The sequence below is a fragment of the Artemia franciscana genome, chromosome 10 (assembly GCF_032884065.1).
Source record: "Artemia franciscana chromosome 10, ASM3288406v1, whole genome shotgun sequence".
In the NCBI taxonomy this organism is placed as follows: Eukaryota; Metazoa; Arthropoda; class Branchiopoda; order Anostraca; family Artemiidae; genus Artemia; species Artemia franciscana.
In genome coordinates, this window is record NC_088872.1 from 46,040,975 (window position 1) to 46,057,156 (window position 16,182).

At 37.0% G+C, this 16,182-nt stretch overlaps 1 protein-coding gene across 4 annotated transcripts in view; it reads left to right on the forward strand.

The window, feature by feature from the left end:
- The first annotated feature begins 461 nt into the window (after positions 1 to 461).
- Positions 462 to 16,182, forward strand: part of LOC136032262 (uncharacterized) — a 137,135-nt gene continuing 121,414 nt past the window's right edge. For 3 of the 4 annotated variants that reach the window (XM_065712509.1, XM_065712510.1, XM_065712512.1), the window contains exon 1: positions 462 to 617. The gene's annotated coding sequence lies outside the window, so the exon portion shown is untranslated. Of the gene's footprint in view, positions 618 to 10,194; positions 10,406 to 16,182 lie in introns of those variants that run through there. The other variant, XM_065712511.1, reaches the window with a different exon arrangement.

Consider the following 16,182-nt stretch of genomic DNA (forward strand, 5'->3'; position numbering starts at 1 on the left):
CCCCCAAAAAACTAAGAAAAACATCTTTCTTATCAAACTACAGACTGAGAACAGAAAAATTTCACCACAAAAGTGCATATAAGCTATGGATAAATACTTTATTGTTTCATATTCCGAGATCTGAGCAGGAATTGGTCAGTGAAGACTGATGTTTACCGACTTTGAGATCTAGCTTTCTGAAAGGCAAAATGCATAGTTTGTGAACATCTGGTAATATTGTCTTTGACTTTTTTGATTTTGTTGTTTTTTTGCACTCATGCCTGTACTATCTAGGGACGGGGCTGGCCCCCAACCCCCCATTGCACTTCCTGGCTGAAGGGCCAAGAAACGGAGATCAGCACCGCCGGTACGGACTGTAAAGTCTAATGCCGTATCCTTTACCTTTTTTACCTTTACCTTGCTGGCTGGGCAATCTCATGTCAGACAGATGTCTGACATGACATCTGTCATGACAATGGCCGCATTGGAAGTGCCGCCAAATTTGAATTGTTAAGACGTGATAGCGGAATCCTGTTCAAAGAAACCAACTTTTGATGGCGAGTTCTTCATTAACAGACCTATTGGTTGTGCCAAAGCTATTACACATACAAAATTCCCCGACTAAGGACAATTAATCTGTAAGTAATTGAGTCTAGGCCAATTCTCAGTTTAGCTTTGTGTAAACCTAGGCCTATGTTTAGGACCTAGACTAAAATGAGACTAGGGGTTTACTTTCTTATGAAATTCCTTAATACTAAATTAAGATCATCTTCTAGATTCAATGTTTTAATAATTTGTTTATGACCATGGTGCAAGATTCCTTTCTGAACTAGTCAATTGCAAACCTGGTATAGGTCTAGAATAGTGGCTCTCCTAAGTCTAAGGAGACATCCTAAAACAAAAATTGACAAATTTTTAGATTTCCAATATCAAGCTCCTTTTTTAATATATGCTTTTGACAATCCATCCTTCCACCTCTATCAGGGGAGTAGTTCCAGCACTTTATTGGGGGGGGGGGTAAGAGTGGTCTGTATTCAGAATTTCAAGGGGCATGAACTAGGCTAAGTAATATTTCTTGTCCAAGTTATTGGGGGGGGCAACTGCCCCCCAGAAAATAACACCCCTGCCATGTAATGGTCTTAGATAGCCCTAGGCTACACAAAATAGGTAAATATTTGGCTCTCCATACTATTAACTCATGAATAAAATTGAACATACCACTAGATACCATTTTTTATGCTCTTTCTGAATATAATAATTAATTTTCTTGGAAATTCAATTTTAAGCCCTTCCTAGACCCTTGAAAATAATATCATTCTAAACTTTTTGGATATAAAAACATTTGTTATAACTTACTATTTCATTATAAATCCATTGATTATGCATTGCATCATTGATTTGTCACAATTACATTGAATAATAATAATAATAAAAAAAGTCAAAACAAATCCATCATAGTTTTATCCTTATTCTGTTAGGCCACTTAAAAACTGCTGTTTCACCTATATATCAAAAACTATCAAAGCTGACAGAAGAAACATGGCTGATGGAAAAATAGACAAATAGTTTTGAATTTTTATCCAACTTAATTATAATAAATCACCACTTTAGGATTATTTTTAACTCTATAAAAATGGATTCATAATCTCATTGTAAGTTCAAAACCAAAATTTTGAACCTTTTTATTTGCCAAAACTAGAAATTTTTTGGTCATTTTCAATGGTTCAAAAATGGCTTAAATTTGAATGTGCAAGAGAAGCAATTATTATATTCTTAAAGAGCATAAAACAGACATTGAGTGGTATGTTCACTTTATTTGAAAATTAATCTCAGTACCAGACCTGGAAAATAACAGCTCTGTCTTTTCCTGTACCTCTGAAAAAGCTAACCTTCTAAATCAGCAGTTTGCCTCAGTGTTTTCTAAGGACTGACCTACTAGAGAAAGGAGTACCAGTGGATATAATCCTACTGGATCTAGCCAAAGCTTTCAACAAAGTCTGTCACTGTTACCTCATTCACAGGCTACATACCCTACCTCTTAGTCCATAAGTGATCAGTTGGATTGAGGATTTTCTGGGGGACAGAACACAGCAAGTGAAAGTGACCACAGGACCAAACAGTCACACACTCTCTGATGAAGTCATTGTCACCAGTGGGGTCCCCCAGGGCAATGTCCTGGGCCCTACCCTGTTCAATATATACATAAATGAGCTAGCCCTTATCACTTATGACTTGTGATCTCTTATGATGAGTAGTCTTGTGTCAGTTCTTCCTCAGCCAGTATTTGTCCCATCAGTGGTTAAATTTTCAAAAACCTCCAGCTGGCTCCAGATCTTGTTTAACTAGCATCCACTAATTTTCAAACTGTCCTCCTTGTCTTCTACACCATGTTGTTAGGGGTTCAGCAATCAGTATTTGTTTAATGAGATGATTGTCAGGGCAATGTAAAACATTTTCAAGTCATTGGAGTCAGCAGAGCTTGATGATGCCTAAGATTCTGTCAATGTTGCAACAACATTGGGGGATTTCATCATTAAAAATCTGGTCTGAAAACCAGGTATGTAGGATTGAAGACAAGCAACAGAGGTCAAAGGTTTCCAGATTGCATCCATGAGCTGCTTTGATGGGCCAGGATTTGATACCATAGAGAAGAACTGCCCTTACTGTCAACTTATAAATGCTTATCTTTGTTCTTAAGCTAATCTCCAAGTAAGTCCAAGGATTCCTGCAGAGTTGAGCAAAGACTACTTGAGCTCTTGATATTCTTCTGTTGACGTCTTGTTTGCATCATCCTCTTCAATCCATCTCAGATCCAAGATAAACAAAGCTATGAATACCCCATTCCACATCAAACAGTGAATATTCTTTGCCATAGACTGAATTGGGATGCACATCCTTGATGATAAGCTTCCAGGATGTCAATGAATTCCTGTGTTATGCCATTGTCAAGGAGAATCTTTCACAAAGTTTTCTGTTCAGCTGAGTTGAGGACAGCATTACAATATATGAAAATATTGATGAGCAAAAGGTTGAACCTTTCACATTGTTGCATGATGAAACAGTGGGTAAAAGTCCAATCTTTGTATCCTCTACCAGGCCACAGCTCAGACTGGTTTTCCTGAGTTTGCTTAACTCTTGCTGTTTGGAATCTCCATAGTAGAATGATGGCAAATAATTTGACTGCAATGTCAATGAGAGATCTGACTCTATAATTGGTACACTGTGCCTCATTGCTTTTTTTGTAAATGGGAAGGATGACTGAGATTTTCCAGTCTTTTTGGAACTTCTCAGTTTTTTATACTTCAATAAATAGTGGCAGAAACTGGCTTGCAGTCAAGTCAAGAGAAGCTTTGTAAATCTCAGGTAAAAAGATATTGCTTTTACAACAAAATTGGTACTATCATGAGCAGAAGACAATAACCTGTAAGATAATTGCAACCATTTTTTGATATATTTTCCTGTTTTTGAACATTCCCATAGAATGTTTTCAGCTGCCTGAAATTTTTACAAGTTTTTTGCCACAAAGAATGGTTTCAGATCCACCTAAAGACCAAATTGACAAGCTGGTATAATTAACCTGCTATTTCCGCCAACGAATCAGTGCAAATACTGAAGGGTTTTGACAATCGACGGTCTCTAGAGAATTGAGAGACAGAAGGCTACCCCAACTTCAATTTTGAAGCTCAAAGTTTTCAAGTTCACTTAATCACAGCCTTAATTGGTCTTGTAATCTATTTTTATGTGTCATATTCAGTTTTGCTGTATTTGCCTATGTAATTTGTTCTTCTGACTAGAATTTGCTTAATGTCATTTCATATCGTGCAAAAATCTCATCCTGTTTTAGGATTAGCTGGGAACATCTTGTAATTTAATTGCTAATATAGGCAATCTAGCTCTCATTTCACCATTACTACCATCTTCAATATCCAATAGAGTAAAATCATCCATTACTAAAGAATAATATCCTCGATGTTGGCGCACTGAACTCTCTTTCAATACTGAGGTGAGTGCACCATAAGATCTAACAACTCACTTGCCATTGACCTTCAAAACCAGTTTCTGCTGGATTATAATAGTCCTCCAGAACAAGTCACGTAAGATTGCGTCATCTTCGTCAGTAAATATTAGACCGTGATCAATTTTTTTTACGTCCGGGCTTCCCTCTTGACTAACGGACTCTAAAAAGTCCTAATCTTTCCTCTCCCTTCAGCCCCCCCCCATATGGTCGAATCGGGGAAAACAAATTTATCAAGTCATTTTGTGCAGCTCCCTGACACACCTACCAATTTTCATCGTCATAGCACGTCCAGAAGCACTAAACTTGCCAAAGCACTGAACTCTCCCAAAGAGAGTGGATCCTGTCCAGTTAAGTCAATTTTGTATCTACAACATTTATAAGCGTTTTCCAAGATTTCCGGTTTCCACCTCCAACTCCCCCCAATATCAACAGATCTGGTCGAGATTTGAAAGAAGAGCTCTGAGACATGCGTTCCTTCTAATTATCAAATTTCATTAAGATCCAGTCACCCATTCTTAAGTTAAAAATACCTCAATTTTTCTAATTTTTCAAAATTAACAATCCCCAGCTCCCCCAAAGGGAACGGATCCGTACCAATTATGTCAATCTCGTATCTATAACTTGTGCTTATTCTTCCCATCAAGTTTCATCTCGATCTCTCCACTCTAAGTGTTTTCCAAGATTTCCGGTTTCCAAGATTTCTGTTTCCCCCCTCCAATCCTCTATGTCCCTAGATCCGATTTGAATTGAAAATGGAGCATCTGAGACATTAGATGCTTCTATATATATCAAGTTTCATTAAGATCCGATCACCCATTCGTAAGATACCTCGATTTTCACGTTTTCCAAGAATTCCGGTTTCCCCCTCCGACTTCCTTCAGTGTCACCGGATCTGGTTGGAATTTAAAATGAGAGTTTTAAAGCACAAGATCCTTTTAGATATCAAATTTTATTTAGATCTGATCGCACGGTTGTAAGTTACAAATACCTATTTTTTTCTAATTTTTCCAAATTACCCCCTCCTCCAACTCCGCCAAAGAGAGCGGATCCGGTCTGGTTATGTCAGTCACCTATCTTGGACTTGTGCTTATTCTTTCCAACAAGTTTCATCCTGATCTCTGCGCTTTAAGCGTTTTCCAAGATCTCTGGTCCCCTCCCCCCTAATGACACTGGTTCCTGTAGGAATTTAAAATAAGAGATGTGAGTTTCGAGGTCCTTCTAAATATGAAGTTTATTTAAGATACGACCACTCTTTCATAAGTTAAAAGTACCTCATATTTTCTAATGTTTTAGAATTAACCCTCCCCCCAACTCCCCCAAAGAGAGCAGATCCGTTCCGGTTATGTCAATCCTGTATCTAGGACTTGTGCTTGTTTTTTCCACCAAGTTTCGATCCCTATACTCTAAGTGTTTTCCAAGATTTTATGTTCAGCCCCCCAACTTTCTCTTCACCGGATCCAGTCGGGATTTAAAATAAGAGCCCTGAGACATGATATCCTTCCAAACGTCAAATTTCAATAAGATCCGATCACTCCTTCGTAAGCCAAAAATACCTCATTTTTTTTAATTTTTCAAAATTAACACTCCTCCCCCCAACTCCCCCGAAGAGAGCGGATTCGTTCCAGTTATGTCAATCACGTATCTAGGACTTACAATTATTTTTACCACCAAGTTTCATCCCGATCCATCCACTCTAAGCGTTTTCCAAGATTTTATGTTCAATCCCCCAACTTTCTCTTCACCGGATCCGGTCGGGATTTAAAAGAAGAGCCCTGAGGCATGATATCATTCCAAACGTCAAATTTCAATAAGATCAGATCACTCCTTCGTAAGTTAAAAATATCTCATTTATTTTTAATTTTTCAGAATTATCCCTCCTCTCCCAACTCCCTCGAAGAGAGCGGATCCGTTCCAGTTATGTCAATCACGTATATAGGACTTACGATTATTTTTACCACCAAGTTTCATCCAGATCCCTCCACTCTAAGCGTTTTCCAAGATTTTATGTTCCCCCACCCAACTCCCCCCAATGTCACCGGATCCGGTCGGAATTTAAAATAAGATCACTGAGACACGATATCCTTCCAAACTTGAAATTTTATTAAGATCTGATTACTCCTTCGTAAGTTAAAAATACCTCATTTTTTCTAATTTTTCAGAATTAACCCTCCCCCCAACTCCCCCAAACAGAGCAGATCCGTTCCGGTTATGTCAATCACGTATCTAGGACTTGTGATTATTTTTCCCACCAAGTTTCATCCTGATCCCTCCACTCTAAGTGTTTCCGAAGATTTTAGGTTCCCCCCTCCAACTCCCCCAATGTCACCGGATCTGGTCGGGATTTAAAATAAGAGGTCTGAGACACGATATCCTTCCAAACATCAAATTTCATTAAGATCCCATCACCCGTTCGTAAGTTAAAAATACTTCATTTTTCTATTTTTCCGAATTAACCGGCCCCCCACTCCCGTTCATATAGTCAAATTAGAAAAACGACTATTTCTAATTTAATCTGGTCCGGTCCCTGATATGCCTGCCAAATTTCACCGTCCTAGCTTACCTGGAAGTGCCTAAAGTAGCAATACCGGGACAAACAGACGGACAGACAGGCCGACAGAATTTGCGATCGCTATATGTCACTTGGTTAATACCAAGTGCCATAAAAAGTAAAATCGTGTTTCTGCAAGTAACCATAGAATACTCTTTAACGTAAAATCAACAATGATCAATACTTTTATTTGACAACCTGGCTCATCACAACACCGGGTCGCTACAATCTCTCAGCTCCTTTGAATAACGAAGTAAATACGTATGGATTTACCCCTTTTTCATTTCTTGTCTCAGTTAGAGAAGTCTTCTTAGCTACGCGAGGAAGGATAAGTCATGGGTTTTGAACTTCTTGAATACGGAAGAACATGGACATTATTGCTCAAAGGTTGATCGATGGAAAATCCAAGGTTAGCCGATCTTTATATCTTACTGCTTAGAACGGAAGGGGATATCTACTACTTTTTTGAAATTGCGAAAAATTTTGCTATTGATTTTACCACATTCATTCATGGGATGAATATTGATCCACATCCTATTTTCTTCCTCCACAGGACGCATTGACGATCAACCATGACTGAGGCAAAACCAAATTATTAATAATTGAGTTTTTCTGTAGGATGTCAAATAAATCAGTGGCGCCAATTCACAAAAGTGTAGGAGGGGGGGGGAGACATTTTAAAAAATCTAAAGAAGGTGCAATTTTATTGTTTTCTTTTTTTGCCAATAAAAATCCATTGGAAAAATTCTAGACAAGCCACTTTTCGCTATCTTGGAAACTGGTGAGGTTAGGAAAATAAAACTTTCAGTGATGAATCCAGCATCAAAACATATCCTGGAAAGGTATTGGCAAGCTACTATGTTAACCCCCCTTCTGATATCAATGTCTTAGAATTTTGCCTACTTGACCTATTGGAATTTAGACAAAACAACATTGTACGTAATTTACACTTTCGTTTTCTCTGGTTTTAGTTCTTGAAATACAATTCCTGTCATTTGATTACAATTTTAAGCCATATCGATGGGTTTTTCTAAATTTAGGAAATCCATTTAGAGATCTTTGAAGCCTTATACATTGGAAAAGAGACATACTTTAGTCTGTAGATCTGTCCCCGAAAGCTTAATTTTCCTAACCTAACTACTTTCCAAGATAGCGAAAAGAAGCTTGTCTAGTATTTTACAAACAAACTCTATCGGATAAATAGCTTCGTCCAAAAAATTCTTTTGTTCATTGGTCCCCCCCAGTCTTTTGTTCCCGTCCATTTGTTGTGCATTTTGCACAATGGGATCCTATCTGGATCGCTGAGCCCCCACAGCCCCTCCCCCACAAATATTTGAGACAGCCTACACCTGTTTCCTAAAAGTTTAAAGCCGAACACATAGAAAAACATTGTTTTGGTCCATTTGTAGGGGCCATTTTTAGACAAATCAATGTTTTTTGGTATATGTGCATTGGGGCAAAATGACCCATGGATTTAACGGCATAAGTCTCAAGCTGAATGATCTTTCTTTTCCATTTTGGGGTTCTCTTGTCCTCAACCTAACATCTAACATTGGTCCAGGGGCAATTCGCATAATCTAGGGTCCTTTTCCCTAAGGTTGTTTGGATCAAATCATCCCCGCAGACATACTTTCCTCAACCTAAATCATACCTCAACCTAACATCTAACATTGGTCCAGGGGCAATTCGCATAATCTAGGGTTCTTTTCCCTAAGGTTGTTTGGATCAAATCATCCCCGCAGACATACTTTTCGTATTTCTTTTGCCTTAAAATTAAGGAAGGAAGTGTCAAAATGATGAGAGACTAACAGTTTTTGGCATATTTTCGCCCACTAATGCCTTTCTCTGTCCCTGACAAATTTGAAGTTCTGTAAGCTTCAAGATGAATAATCCATGCGAGTTTTGAGTAGATACGTCAAACTTGCCCGCCTCTTTTTCTTCTAGGATCAATAGGACTTTATTAATATAACTAGAAATAAATAATTATAAATAATACTTTTCTATGCAAAAAACGCACAAGTCGTAAAAAAGCGTGCCTGTGAACAATAGGGAATTTGCATAATTTAAAATCCTTGCCTCTAGGGCTTTTCGGTCGGAATTATCTTCGGGGACACATTTATGGGACATCCTGACTATTCTAAACATAATGGCTATTTTAATATTTTTAGCCGACTCTATGGGAGGTGCTGGCCAGGATAAAAATAAAGAGAGGGGGTTGGTCCCCTTACAGTCACTTTGGCATTTTACAGAGCTTTTGTCAGTTTTCAATTTATGATAGCCTTTTAGCAGCTGAATCCCGTTTAACTGGACCCACTTGTAACTCAATCCCATTTAATTGAACCCTCGTTCAACTCAACCCTTATATTACTCAGCCCCTTTTAATTCAAGCCCTGTTTGACTCAACTCAACACAAGGTATAAGAATAAATTTGAACTAATGCTGATTATAAACTCAAAATTTGCTTTCCGCTTCGTTCACAGTTTCTAACTTATATTACCCATCTGGGTAATCCCAGAACTTTTCCAAATTAAAAAAAAACTTTCAGTAATGGGGTTTTCACCAAAATCATGGGCCGTTAAAAAGTGGTTTTGAGTTTTATTGGAAAATTAACTTTTCAATTAATGCTCGGGCAAGGGTTTGCCAAGGGCCAACTATAAATTGATTTTATACCTGGTTCCCTCTCCTTTTGCTCTTTCGGTTTGATTTTTGAAGTTACGTAAAAGTACTTTGCTTGGGTTTCTAAATAAGATCAACCTGGAAATGACACCCGCCTTTATGGGGCGGAGAACATAGAACACTAATTCTGAGAACCTCGGAAGGTTACCCATTTCAGCACCCATACGATGTTCTAGTAACCCGCTGGTGCTTGAGGAAAAACTTGAAAATAAGAAACGTCTAGATATAGGGCTGTATCCAGGATTTTTTTGGGGGGTTGGTTTACAAAAAAATATTCGGGAGGGGCGCTTACATTTTTTTTTAAAATGCATCAAACATTTATTTATGTTCATTTTTGTTACGTTTTTACGAGTTTGAAAAACATTTCAGGAGGGGTCCAGCCCCCCTCCCTGAATACGGGCTTGTCTGAATATCAAGCAATTTTTTTCTTAATTCCCAGGAATTTGTTTCGCAATTTATTTTTGGTTTAAATGAAAACAAATAGCATCTACCATTAATGGATCAGCTATGTGTTTGAAGGATTTTTCTTTCACTGGGTTGTTTTTTTTTTAAACACTTTTTTTGGTTTTCCAATTTCAGAAGTGACTGGCAAGGGAGTCGTGAGGAGGTTCCAGTTTTGATGATGCCCGTAGTCACTGCTCTTTTCTTCCTTTAATGACTTAAGATGACCAAGAAGGTTTAACGATAATTCTCACAAGACGTTACTACGCACACCTGCGCAATACTATAGCGCACCTGTAATGGCAGAGTGCACCTACGCCATATGGGAATGTTTACTTTTGATTGTTACGTCATAGTTTCTTTGATTCTTTAAAAAAAAAAACCTTAAGGGACTCGTCAAATCAGGAATTCCTCTATTGGTATGATTGCTTTCAAAATGTTTAAGAATACCAATTCGCCCGCCGCGTGTGAGGTTCGCTCAGTGATGCGGTTTTTGTCATCAAAGAACTTGTCTGCTGCAGAAATTCAGTGACAGATTTGCGAAGAGTACGGTGACACTGTTATGAGTGAAAGCAAAATGGGTACGAGAATTCAAAGATGGCCGTGACAACGTCCATGATGAGGACTACTCCGTCGCCCTTCTTTAATTACAGACAAATTGGTGGCGTCAATTGAAGCGAGAATTTGTGAGAACAGGCGCTTCACCATAGCTAGTGTGTCAATGAATTTCCTGAAGTTTCGAGGTTAGTGCTTTACAATATTGTTGTCTGAAAACCTACAGTTCTGGAAACTGTGTTTCCGTTTTGTCCCGGAACTCTAAAAGAGGACCACAAAAACCAAAGATTTGAGTGTGCAATGCAGTTTTTGACTCGTTATCACGAAGAAGGTGACGACTTTTTTAGTCAGGTCGTAACTGGAGACGAAACATGGGTTTTGCATATCACGCCCGAATCAAAGCAACAGAGCATGGAATGGAGACACACACACTCCCCTGTAAAGATGAAGGCCAAACAGACTCTGTCCCAGGGCAAAATCATGGCGTCGGTGTTTTGGGATAAGCATGGTGTTTTGTTGGTCGTAACGAACAACTACTATCAAACAGTTCGTGGTAACGAACTGTAGTAAGGAGCGACCCGGCTCAATAGTAAACGAAATTTTGATGCTAAAATATACATCAAAAGAATCAGATTTTCATTCTAATTTTAAATATATAAGTTTCATCAAATTTAGTCTTTGTCATCAAAAGTTACGAGCCTGAAAAAATTTGCCTTATTTTAGAAAATAGGGGGAAAACCCCCCTAAAAGTCAAAGAATCTTAACGAAAATCACACCATCGCATTCGGTGTATCAGAGAACCCTATAGCAAAATTTTCAAGCTCCTATCTACAAAAATGTGGAATTTTGTTTTTTTTGCCAGAAGACAAATCACGGGTGCGTGTTTATTTGTTTGTTTTGTTTTGTTTTTTCCCAGGGGTCATCGTATCGACCAAGTGGTCCTAGAATGTCGCAGGAGGGCTCATTCTAACGAAAATGAAAAGTTCTAGTGCCCTTTTTAAGTGACCAAAAAAATTGGAGGGCACCTAGGCCCCCTCCCACGCTCATTTTTCTCCAAAGTCAACAGATCAAAATTTTGAGATAGCCATTTTGTTCCGCATAGTCAAAAACCATAATAACTATGTCTTTGGGAAGGACTTACTCCCCCACAGTCCCTGGGGGAGGGGCTGCAAGTTACAAACTTCGACCAGTGTTTACATATAATAATGGTTATTGGGAAGTGTACAGTCGTTTTCAGGGGATTTTTTTTTGGTTTTAGGGGTGGGGTTGAGGGGAGGGGCTATGTGGGAGGATCTTTCCTTGGAGAAATACGTCATGGGGGAACAGAAATTCAATGAAAAGGGCGCAGGATTTTGTAAAATTGCTATAAAAAAACAATGAAAAAATAAACATGGAAAAGTTTTTTTCAATTGTAAGTAAAGAGTAGCATTGAAACTTAAAACGAACAGAGATTATTACGCATATGAGGGGTTCTAAAAATACTTTAGCATAAAGAGCGAGGTATTTAGGAGGAGATAAATACCTCGCTCTTTGTGCTATAGTATTTTTAGTAATTTCAACTATTTATTCTACGGTCTTTCTGATTCAGGGGTCATTCTTAAAGAATTGGGACAAAATTTCTTTGTCCCAAAGAAGTTTGTTATTTCTCAAAATCGTCTGATCAAAACTAAGAGAAAGCCATTAAGCCAAAAAAGGAATTAATATGCAAATTTCATTTTAATAATTTATGTGTGGAGAGCCAAAATCAAACATGCATTAATTCAAAAACGTTCAGAAATTACATAAAAAAAACTAGTTTCTTTAACTGAAAGTAAGGAGCGACATTAAAACTTAAAACGAACAGAAATTACTCCGTATATGAAATATACGTATATGAAATTACGCTAAAGTTTGACTCTTTGCCACAATTCTGCTTTTTAAAACAATTAAAAGCTTTAGCGTAAAGAGCGAGGGATTGCGGTGGGGACAACCCATTTCATATACGGAGTAATTTCTGTTCGTTTTAAGTTTTAATGTCGCTCCTTACTTTCAGTTAAAAAAACTAGTTTTTTTTTATGTAATCAATGCAGAAGCATACTGACAAAACCTCAGAAAGCTACACCGAGCGATTCAAAACAAAAGACGTGGCATGCTGACGAAGGGAATTGTCCTTCATCATGACAATGACAATTGGTATAGCGATGACGACGACGTGTAACGGAAGTGAACTCTTGGTTATCGGAGCAGGTGGCAAATATAACTTCGAAGACCACACTGTCTTTCCATGACGAAAGTAAAACTGTTCAAAATAGGGATGATACCTTTTTATTGACAGTGAATAGGTATAAAATTATTTAACTGGATATTTCGAACACATATACAGTGTTCATCATCAGCAGTAAAACTGCTGGTTTTACTGCTGATGATGAACACTGTATATGTGTTTGAAATATCCAGTCAAATAATTTTATATCTATTCACTGTCAATAAAAAGGTATCATCCCTATTTTGAACTGTTTTCTTTCAGAAGGTGGCAAGTTTTTATTAAGTGGGTATTTTAAAATTGGCTGACAGGTGTGAGAAATATTTGAAGAAATTTTGCATTTCTTTCGAAAAATAGAGTAAAGGATGTACTTTCAGAAAATATTTTTTTTTTAAAATAATCTATCGTTGTGCACTTATGGTCAAACGGACCATAATTAAAAAGCATCATTCGTACTTCCAGTGATAGCGTATACAGGATATACGCGCGATGCAGCAGAAATTTTGTGTAGTAAGTTCTGGTGGCATCCAGGAAAAGATTATTCTTTTCCCGAAATAAGAAAAATTATGTGGACGAGGATATGAATAACGTTAATGCATCGAAAAGAATCAGAAGAGGCAATTTGACTTACCCTTCCCCCTGTTCAAGGTTCCTTGTGTTTAGCCAGTGAAGGGTCTTATGCATGTATACTTACAACTTAGTGTGTAAACTAACCTATTACTTTGGGAATATGAAATACATCACACAAACACCTTAATATTTTCGAGAAATATGCTTAGGATTTTACCCTTGATTATATCCTGAGAAAAATAAATAAGAAAAATAGTGTTAGCACAGCGGAGTAGACAGAGCATGAAATGCAAGGCGACAAAAAAGTGAAAAATTGTTTCTAAGTTTACTCTATGTGGTCCCAGGTATAACATGCTTGAACCTGGGGTAGGTTCCTCTTGTATCTCACGATTTGATTGACCCCCCCCCCCCCACACACACAATGTCCAAGTGATCTGCCTTTGATATGCTACTTGACCTTCTCCCGCCCCCGAAAATAAGAACGTAATAATGCTAAGAATTGAGGACTCTGTTCAAATCTATATATATAAAAATAAGTTGTCTGTGTGTGGATCTGTGGATGGATCAGGTGACGTCATGTTTGTCCGCATATGACGTCTGAATTATTTCACACTAATACAAAAGAAGAAAAAAACTAAAAAAGGTAAAAACTACAAAAAAAACTAAAAAGAAAAAAAAACTAAAAAAGCTAAAAAACTAAAAAAAACTAAAAAAAGGTAAAAATCTAATAACTAAAAAAAAACTGAAAAAAATAAAAAAAAGCAAAAACTACAAAAAAAATAAAAACTAATAAAAAAACTAAAAAAGCTAAAAAACTAAAAAAACTAAAAAAAACTAAAAAAAGGTAAAAAACTAAAAAAAAACTAAAAACTAAAAAAGAAAAAAACTAAAAAAAAGGAAAAAACTGAAAAATAAAAGAGAAAAAGAAAACTAAAAAAATATGAATAAATATATATAAAAATAAGTTGTTTGTGGGTTATGTCTGTCTGTCTGTCTGTCGAGTGACGTCGTGTTTGTCCGCATATGACGTCTGAATTATTTCACACTAATACAAAAGAAGAAAAAAAACTAAAAAAGGTAAAAACTACAAAAAAAACTAAAAAGAAAAAAAACTAAAAAAGCTAAAAAACTAAAAAAAACTAAAAAAAGGTAAAAAACTAAAAACTAAAAAAAAACTGAAAAAACTAAAAAAAGGCAAAAACTAAAAAAAAACTAAAAACTAATAAAAAAACTAAAAAAGCTAAAAAACTAAAAAAACTAAAAAACTAAAAAAAGGTAAAAACAAAAAAAAACTAAAAACTAAAAAAGAAAAAACTAAAAAAAAGGAAAAAACTGAAAAATAAGAGAAAAAGAAAACTAAAAAAATATTAATAAATATAAAAAAGTAAAAAAATGGTAAAAACTACAAAAAAACTAAAAACTAATAAAAAAACTAAAAAATCTAAAAATCTAAATAAACTAAAAAAGAAAAAAAAGAAAAAAGGAAAAAAATAAAGGAGAAAAACAAAACTAAAAAACGAATGTATATACAGACCGGGACACCGGGATACAAATGACGACCGGGACACAGGGAATATAAATGACGACCGGGACACAGGGACATAACTACAAAGGGGACGCCGGGGTGCACAGGGGGATATATAAATGACGATGGTGACTCAGGGAATGGTCGATTAGCAATCACCATCAACAAAGCTCAAGGGCAATCATTAGAATCATGAGGTATAGATCTGAATACGGATTGTTTTCCCATGGACCATTATATGTTGCATGTTCAAGAGTCGGTAAACCTGACAATCTATTTATATGCACAGACAATGGGACAGCAAAGAATGTTGTATATTCGCAAGTTTTACGTAGTTAAAAACATATATATATATATATATATATATATATATATATATATATATATATATATATATATATATATATATATATATCTATATTCACAGGTGGGACGTAGGGACACAACTACAATGGCGCGTAACTTATATGGCGCGTAACGACTTACGCGCGCGGGGGGGCTTGGGGGGGGCGCGAAGCGCCCCCACCAACTAGGTGTTGGGGTGGCGCGAAGCGCCACCCCAACAGCTAGTTAAAATATAAAAAGATGATTTTCTTAGTTGGACTCTCAGCCCAAAGCGCTGAATTGCCTCCAAAATGGGATCCTGGGGTCCTTGTGGGGGTGGGGTAGAAGTACAACAGAGAATATTTCCACGGAGATGGTAGATTCTTTTGAGCAGTTCACTCTCCAAGAACTTTGGAAAATTGCGTGTTTGCAATGTCACAAGTTTGTTCAACCAGTCCTCCCCCTCCCGTGCCATTTTATCCAACCTGCCTCTAAAAACATCCAATTAAAATTTTGAGATAGCCATTTTGTTCAAAATAGTCAAAAGATCTAATTACTGTGCCTCCGGGAACGCCATGCCCCCCAAAGCCCTGGGAAAGGGTTGTAAATTATACAATTAGCTCATTGTTCACTTACAGAATTTATCATTGGGAAAGAGGGGAGTGCTTAATCCAGGGTCTATTTGAAAAGGCTAAGGATATTAAAGTGAAACTTCACGGAATTTAGAGGGGGATATTGAACTAAATCAAGATGCACTGTGTGCATCCAGGTTGTCAAAAGGGCGCATCTGCAATATACTAGGATCGGGTAGGGGTAACTTTCAGGACTGTTACTGCTACTACTACTGATGCAACTACTTGCGACTACGAATACTTGTAACCGTGACTTTGACTACTTGTGACTACTTGCAACTTTGAATACGATTACTTAGAACTACGACTGCAAATACTTAGGATTGCGACCACTTGCGACTCTGACTACTTGCGACGTTTACTGCGACTACTTGTGACAGCGATGTAATTCAAACTGATTCCGATTGCAACTACTTGTGCTTGCGACTGTGACTACTTTCATCTTCGACTGCAACTACTTGCAACTATAAATCAAAGAGCAAAGCTTATAAAATCTTTGTAAGTTACAAAACTAATACTGAATTTCACCCTTATACTAAAAAGCTATTTTTTTAGCCAAAAAAGCTATTCTTCGTCAAACAGGATGCTTCTCTAAAAAATCTTCGGTGAAGAAATTCAGTGAATGCGTACGCTGTAATATACAAAAGCCTATAAATAACATTAAATAGCAGT